The sequence below is a fragment of the Acyrthosiphon pisum genome, chromosome A1, assembly GCF_005508785.2.
Source record: "Acyrthosiphon pisum isolate AL4f chromosome A1, pea_aphid_22Mar2018_4r6ur, whole genome shotgun sequence".
In the NCBI taxonomy this organism is placed as follows: Eukaryota; Metazoa; Arthropoda; class Insecta; order Hemiptera; family Aphididae; genus Acyrthosiphon; species Acyrthosiphon pisum.
Window position 1 is genome coordinate 69,047,072 of NC_042494.1, and position 9,772 is coordinate 69,056,843.

The following is a 9,772-nucleotide window of genomic DNA, read 5'->3' on the forward strand; positions in this document are numbered from 1 at the left end:
GTATGACATATACTTATATATTATATGTGTTAATATGTTATATATTGTTATATCTAGAGTCTAGAATCCAGTACCAGTAATAGTTATTCTATTTCTGTAATGAGTGTTTACCCCCACTGAGCTTTTATTGGACTTTGAAGAATTCACATAAAAGATATTAATATTTTTAAATGATACATAAATAAATTATATATATATATATTATATAACATATATTAATAATAGGTTTAATTTATAATATACCAGCGCGACAGGCGTGGATTGAAATTCGAATAAAAGATTTTTCAAGAATTTAATTTTGCATAATACCTATATAACAAACTGTATTGTGGAGTAGGTACATGATATATTTTATTTAAATTGATTATTATTTTTGCAATAAATTTCAACCCGCAACGTGCGTATCGTAGAAAACCGAACACGTTCGTAAAATAAATCGTTTATTTAAATATTTTGAAAATATTATTGTGTGCGGTGTGCCTATATAGTACATACAGTAAATAATACATTTTACCTAGTGGTAAAATGTTTCAAGTCAATACGAATAATATTTTTGGAATTATTATTTAGGTTTTAAACGGGCCAGGCCCAATTACATAGGTATATTATATACCTTATAATAACAATCGTTCATTAATAATAATTAAAAAGAAAAACAACGAAATACAATATACACTAATTATTTATAACAATAGGTAGTTATAAGAAAATAATTACCTATAAAATAGTTCTTAAATTCTTTTTAGTATCTTTAAATTCTTATAAAAAAAACTAAAAAGATATGACTAGATGCCTATGCATTTTTAAATTTCTTTTTGACGTTGTACCTATACAATTTTCGAGCTTTTTAAATGCCTAAAAATGTTGACAAACTCTAAAAAAAAAATAGTTAGAAATACCTTGAAAGGGCCAGAAACAAGTCTAGCGGCCCTTCGCTAGTATAAATTAAGATTTTTGAAATTTGGTTTCGTGAACATGCATATCACCGCACGTATTTGTAAGCCAACATTTGAAATTTGCACGATACTCCTCCCCCCACAAAATCTCGATTACATGGAAGGTACATACTACATACATAAACACATAATTCAATATCTATTGCCTAGTAAAAAAATTGACATATTTCAAATTTTTTGTTTTTGTGAATATTTTATTTGTCGTTCTTATAAATTTACAAGATATTTGGTTTCGAAATTCCCTCTAAACTCCTTACCTTACATAATAAAATATACATCAAATATTATACAGAAAGAGACAGTAACAGGTCTCGCCAAACCCCGATGGTAAAATTAACATTTTTAAAATTGTTTGTGAATATTTAGCATATCGTACGCATATATAAGCCAAGTTTAAAATTCACACGTCACACCTTCCTCCGCAAAATCAAAATCACATGGACGGTGCCCAAAACTGTCTATTCACATCCCATTCCATGTAATAAAAATTTTTTGGTGAATATTTAACTTTACTGTAAATTTTTAAGCCTAGTTTTAAAATTCACTGGACACTCCTTCCTCAGTAAAATCAAAATCAAAATTAAAATGGCAAAACAAATAAATACATACTAGCATTATAAAATCAATATATTCATCGTTACGTTAAGAATCTAAAATTAAAAAATGTTTATTGCTAATATATAGATCAAAAAGATCTAAAATATTTTATAATATAAAACAAATGTAATTGTGACTATCAAATTATTGTTAGTTTACAGTTTACACTGTTGTATTAATTAACTAGTTTCGTTTCTACCCTTTTGTAACTGCCGTAATTATACACATAAATACATTAATTTATAAAATGTATATAGACAATGCTAAAAATGGTAAAAATCAAGTCTCTATAGAAAAATAGAATAGAATAATACCAACTAAACCTGATTTATTACCAGAAATCACTCTCTTAAAGTTGAAGATTTACGTATTTTTACGCTTCCAAAGTTGATGTCGGACAAAAACCACATCACTGTAAAACCGATACATACAATTATCATCACTCCACTCGGAACTAAAAGAAGTGTGGACTTTGTTTGTGCATAAAAGAAATTATCATTTTTCAGCGAGTCGTTGATAATATACTTTTTATCTGATTTATTTTAAACTTGATATTTACTACAAATTATTTAGAACATATTATTCATTATTCGTATGATGCAATAAAAACTAATAAATAGTAATACTTACTGAATATTGATCATTGATATATGTGTATGATATAATCAATAATAATGTATATATTATGATTTATTGCTATATTATAGTGTAGATGTATGGTAAATTGGTATATACAAGTGTTATGAGGCTAATATTTTGTTGCTTACATCAAAATCATTCATGGTTTTATGAATCATTAAACGCATAAATTATACAAATATATGAATGATGTTTTATTTAAATTCAAACTGACTTTTTATGAATATATCTTAAGTCCCCGTAACTTTGTCTTTTTAATTTACAACAAAATAACCAAGATTTATCATGTTAATAACAGTATCCGATTTAAGTAATAAGCTATTAATTATAGAAACGTATAAGCCTTAACTATTTTAGATTCTAAGCGTATATAATAATTATAGTGAAGAAATATATTTATTTTAGAATAAATTATGATCTCTTTCTTCAACTTTGCGGTTAGTGCCTGGTAGAAAATGTCTAATTTGATTGAGTTCTTATAACAATTTTAAAATATAAAAATACGTAGGTACAATTTTTTTATAATCTTTTAAAATTAACATTTTGAAAAAATTTGAATAACATTTTGTTGTTAAAAGTTCAAAAATTGTATTCCTTAGGCTTAAAAATGTAAAATCAATATTCCTCATATATTATTCGTTTTATTCCTATCAAAATTAAATAGCATAAAAATGTATGGTCACCATTATTTTCACATTTGAACTTCAAATGTTATCAAAATTGGCTAATTAAACAAAAAAATAATGATTTTCTAATCAAATCCCCAATTCACTTGTCAAAAATAAAGCTACTGTCTCCAAAATTCCCGACTTTATGTATTTTTTTAAATGTATTTCTGCTAAAATAAATAATTGTAAGTTCCTACTAAAAGCATTTCAACTAAAAAAGTGTTAGTTTTAAATTATATACCTACGATTTATTGAATTTTACCTAGGCTTTAATATTTTTAAGTATATGTTCATTTTATGCAATCATAAATATTTATAATAGACCAATAATTTTAATTTCAAAAATTATATTTTAATGTATACTGTACAAATACTTGCCTTCAATACTGCAGTGTCTGCAGGAAAATCGTTTCTGCTGTATAGCTGAAGCCTGAAGTATAGGTAACGATTGTGCCTTGTCATTGATTAGATCAGTGTAATTATATATGTTCAATTTGAATTAATTGTATACGAAAAATGATTCCGAGCGAAGGATATGGATGGAGCAGCATACATTTCTAAGGATACTTTATGTTATTATTAATATTTCAAATCAATGGATGAAAACATATTCTTGAAAAAAAATTAGGTTTAGAATAATTAATAGATTGAGAATCGTTTTTTTTTTTTTTTAGTAGCACTATCTAAAGTCTAACAAAGAAAATATTGCGTTGCTTACCGAGGTTCAAAACTTCCTGAGTACCACGGTCATTTGATTTGAAAACTGAATAAGGACCCCGCAGAGTTCATATCCGGTAGACATTATATCATCTTATACGATTCGTATTGTTTGTTCTTCACCTTGCCGTTATCCTTACACTGTATCAATCATTGGTATTATTGAGAAAAAAGGTAGAATAAAAATTATAAATGCCTGCAGTATGCAAGAACATATTATATAGACACATATTTAATGATTTTAATTAATTCAAAATATTCATAATATTTGATATTTTTATCTCTATATTCTTAGTTAAAATTTTACTTTCCAAAACACGCAGTTTCCTGTTATTAATTATTTTTATTATTTTTCCACTATCAATAATCGTATTAGCTGAAAACATTCGTTGATTATCTATGTGAGCACTGAACAATAGTACTAAGTAGGTAATATACCTATAAATCATTATATTATATTGATATAAGCACATTTTATAGATTTGAATTATTTAAACTTGAAAATGACTGTTTTTGTGTGCTTATATTAGAGGTCAATCAAATGAAACAAGTTTATTCAACAGTTTTAGAATAAACAAAATATTAACATTATTATGATTAGGTATATTTACTAAAAAAATAAGCAGAAGTAAGAAAGTTATAGACGATTAATGTTTAGAATATTTTACTATATAAATACAATATAATATTACAATGTCGCATAATAATGTCACCTACGAATTATGATAAACCAACGCAATGGTAGCAATTTTTTAATTTAGCCACCGCCCACCTGTGGCCCGCAAGATTAAATAATAATATAGTAGAAGTATAACTAATTTAAAATATAACAATATTACTATTAAAATATTATATAAATATTATAATATATAAATATATAATGCTATAATATTATGTGCTCGTCAAATATGCAATTATTTTAACACCGTAGTGACTATAGTGACGCTGTCGTGGAATACATAATATTATTATATTCCTGGCACAACTTCAACGCGATATTATTTACGTTTGATAATACTCATCGTCGAGCACAAACGCCTAACACGTTTTTAAAGATGTTTTAATGCAGCATCCTAGTACGATTCACTAAATTTAATTATTAGTTATTACTTATTACGAACACGACCTTACCATTTTATATTTTTCTATCTCATTTCCTTATAAACTAATGAACCGTGCTTGAACAGTTAACGGCATTTAATAGGTACTACCTTAAATCACGGTTTTTTTTTTTAAATATACTTGTAGAGTAATTACATAACGATGTATAATGTTATACATGGGAATTCACTTAATATATATAGATTCTACCATTTCTGTGAACATATCCAGTACGACTAAAATAGTGACTAAAAAAACTTTCTTCCTCTGCGGGGTTTATCCAATGATGTGTGTATAATGCGATTTTTATGTCAACGCGACGTCAAATACCTATAATAATAATTGTAATAAAATATCGTTTACGATACCGATATAGCGATTGACTGTGCTTTCGAAAAATGGTTTTCCACTCACGCCACTCTTTTACGAGCCTAATTCAATTTTAATAATATCACGTCCAACCAAGTATTGATTTACTGTATAGGTACAAAACAAAACGAAATATCATCCATTTTTCACTTTAGAAAATATATAATTTATAAAACATACGCTTAGTTTTCAACATAACCATAATATTAAACATTAACCTTTTTTAAAATTATTTAATTAAATTATTCCATTTTAGATAAATAAATGTAAATTTTAAAGGTTCGGATTTAATAGAAGTGTATCGTGAATTCAAAAATTTTCAAAATCGTTTTTATACGCTTATTATACAACATGCAGTATAGGCTTTACGATTTATATTTAATTTTTAAAATAAAAGTTTCAATACTTTACGTTGATGTCAACCATAAATATTTTAATAGTGCGTGTACACAATACATACTGCAGAGTAGTTTTATTCAAATATTGATAGGGAACACCCATGATAACTTTTTGTGATTTCAAAAAAAAAAATTTAAATCCATAGTTTGAATATTTTAGATTCGGAATGGAGCAATGAATATCTATTGACTTTACAGTGATGTGTATTTTATTTTAATTTTGTATTTGTGTGTGTACATGATAAGTAGTAGAAATAAAGTTTCAATTTCCAATTCCAGTATATATTTTCCGGTGGGAAAGTGACTCTAGTTGGTGTATTCGGGAGGAAGGTCAAATTTTAAATTCCCAATAGTATGCTTTCCGTAAAAACAAAAATACAATTGGTTTTCGATAAAATCCTGCTTTAACAGACACTTTATCGAACTATAAGAACGGCCCTTAAAAATATAATTATATATTATAGGCTGACAGTGTACAGACCGTTTTCGCTCAGAATCGTTTTTTGTGTACAATAATGGTATATAATTTAATTCAAATTTAATATATCTATTATACTGAATCTCTAGACACGTAATGTACAGCAGAGAGTTACCCACTTACCCACTTTTTAATACTGATAAGTGATAATAATTATAAGTTTTATAAATAAAAAAACCAGTTGAATCGGATCGATCAATTTTTATATAGGTAAAGTGTTACTGCAGAACGATATCTTCTCTTACGTCACCACGTCCAACTATTGCAGTACATCTAATTTGCATGTATGCATTTTATTTTATTAGTAAATAATTGGCTGGAAAATAAAAATATATTTTTTTAAATTTTATTTACTACTGTATTGATTAAGAAATATAGTATTTTGTCGTAAAAGTATTTTCTTTCTCTTTTTCCAAAACGTATTTCGTTTGAAAAGTATTTACTTGAAGATATTATATATGTTTGGAAATTAAATCATTGGAAAAAAATCATTTAGATATACGGAATTGTATTTATTTGAAAACGTATTTTATTGGATTAATAGTATTAGATCAGAAACATATTTTGAGAAAACGCACAACCGCGGTATACGGGTAATCCAATCATATAATAAATTTCCAATTAAATATTTTTCAAGAAAATAAGTTTCTGAGCAAGTATATACGATTGTAATATATAGTTATAACTTATATTATATATATTTTAATATAGTCGGTACAGTTACAAAGGAATATTTTTCCACAAAAACACGGTTCCGAACGAATAATTTTCCAACATTTAATGCACACCCGAATAATGGCGGATAGTCATTAATTTTTTCACGATCAATATTATAGTGTTATTATATTATCTTAAGTATAAAAAATATAAGCTCAGGTATGTTTGATATTTCATTGTTTAAAATAAATTATTAAGACAGTATAGTATTATACGAATATATATTTCTGGAATTTCAATATTAAGACTAAGAAGTAAAAAAAATGTTTGAAAGCGACCAGAGTACAGACCTGACATAGAATAAATTTAAAGTAAATTTATTCTGTGGACCTACAGATGCCTATTTGGAAACGATAACCGTCGCCGACTCCAAGGAGCATGTGTATATTATATATAGACAGTATGTAGTAGCATTAGTAGATATATGAAAAATCGTTGTTCGAGGTAGAAGAGATAGATACGACTTAGATAGATACGGCTGAAGTGAGGTGGGTACCTATGTTTTTACATAATAATACAATAATATAGTATCAGTACAGTAACCGCGATTATGTTATTATGGTCTATATATAATAATGTATAAACGACATTTTTCCTTCAAGCACGACGTAAAATCTTCGTTTTTCGCGCCAATCGTGACGCTGCGCTTTTGTTTTCGTTATTTTACACATGACAAAATAACTATTAATAAGATAACTATTTTGTCATGATTTTACAGACGTCTTGGTTAGGCAACCTTCGCCAACTACGATATAATAACCTCTACAAGTCTACAACAAAATATTAGATATACCTATATAAATAATACTAAACGACGACAAAAAATAAATAATGATAATATTATGCATCATTATTCAAATGTATACAAATATACAATACGACCGCGTTGATTCAGTGGTAATATAGCTGGTACTCATAATAGAAATCCTATGATCACGCGACGGAGCAAACCCGAGCGAGTGTAATTTTTTTCATCCAATTCGCTACCAGGAATCACCCACAAAGATAAAAATCTAAACATTTTTACTGATGATAGGCACAAAAATAAAAACAATCAATACATTCATCGCTTCACTCAGGACCACGATATAAGATAGTATTTAAAAATCTATATCTTAAATCATGCTCAGAAACTAAAATGCTCACAACACGAAAAATGACTCAATTTTATTATAATACATTAAATGTATATAAATTTTATATTTGATAACAATATAATAAAGTTGGTAAATTAGTAAAAAAATATATTGAAAATCAATATTTTTTTAGTTTCTGGCGAATTTTATATTTTTCAAGATATATTTTAAGCTAAAAAATATGATATTTATTTTAACATTAAATTATTCATATATTACGCATAATTTTTATTTTAATAGTAATGTGCAGTTAATTTTTTATTTATAATTTTTGTGAAGACACCTCAAGAGCCTGTGCTCAAGGTCATTCACATAGGTGGAAATGGGGGGGGGGGTAGGGGGGACTTAGCCCCCCTCCCCCAAATTATGTTGTGTTTCATGTGAAAATATATGATATATATTTACTAATTGTATTGTACATATTTTATATCATTATGAAAAAAAAAATTTAGATTACTATATAATGTTGTAACATTACTTTGATGGCTCGAGTTGTTCTAATGTTCTATAATAGGACTTTCGTCTAATAGATATCAACAGCCGCGGTATTATCTTATAGGTATAACCAGTAACAACTAAAAAAAACTTGGGGTTAAAAACATATATGCTTCAAAATCGTTTTAACACAATTGCAATACATATAATATCGAAAAACATATTGTAAAACATATTGACAATGCTCCATCATTAACAAATTTGCAAAAAAAAAATAGAACAATTGTTTTACAATGAATTGAATAAATTATAATATTCTTTTAATGGTCTTTTTTTTTGTTTTATTTATGTGTACATATAACTGTTAAAATATATTATGATTCATTTCAATGAAATATGCGACTCAATGAAGTTTTTGTTTCGATTTCTATCTTATTATTATTTGAATAAAGTTTTTTTAGTTAATTTAGCCTACCCTCGCCCCAACAAAAAAAAAATGTCAATGGATTCCCGCCTATAGTCATTCACCCACTCCCTCCCTCGTGGAGCCTCGAACTTATCCATATTATGGATTTATCTAATTCACAAAAAATCTGGTAACCACGATATTTCCTGTTTGTCGTTCAAGGACCACCAACTGTAATAACCGTCCGATTTTTGATGGACAGCGGTTCAGGATCATTATTGTTTTTGCGTCACCGTTTGAGGGTGCTTAAAATTATTGTGCATTTGTGCCCTGCGAGTATTGCCATGAAATTCCTCGTTTATGTATATTTTTGAATTGTGATTCTCGTTACTTTTAACTTTTAAGTCTCATGAAATTCATTGGATGTTTCCCGAATATTACCTACGAGGCAAGGGCGTGGGTGGCGTGGGTGTGCATCAAGGTAAATCACAAATCAGCAATTTGTTGTTCACATGTGCGGCCGTTGCTTAGACTTTATTATCATTGCGCATATTTTATTAAAATAATCTCTATATCTTTATATATAAAAAGACTTGTCCTGGGTGATTCATCATCGCTTAGCCGGAACTGCTGAAGCTATGGATATGAAATTTTCAGTAAATGTTCTTATTACTATGTATAGGCGCACTAAGAAAGGATTTTTCAAAATTTGCATTTTAAAGAGGTGCTCAAACAGGGATCTTGAGGTTCGCGATGGAAATTGGAAATTTTATTTTTATTTATTTTTTAAATAGTTGCCATTGGCTACAGTCTACAGTATAAATTAATATTTATTTATTATTGGTTTCCATTGGTTATTTGGGCAGATCAGGTACAAGTTAGCACCAAATCAAGTTATTGAACATTGCAGCAAGTTACACCCAAAAACAGTTGAACAATCATAATTTTTTAAGTTGCAATTTTTTACGGACAACGGAGTGCACGGGTTCAGCTTGGTATGAATGTTTGTGTGTAGATTAAACCTCTGGGAAGAAGACTGACTTATTTAGGAATGGTTAAATTTGGTTTTTTTTTATACGATAGGTAAGACACATAATATCAATTGTTCAAAACAGCTTAAATTTCTTATTACTGAATATGCACACAAAATATACA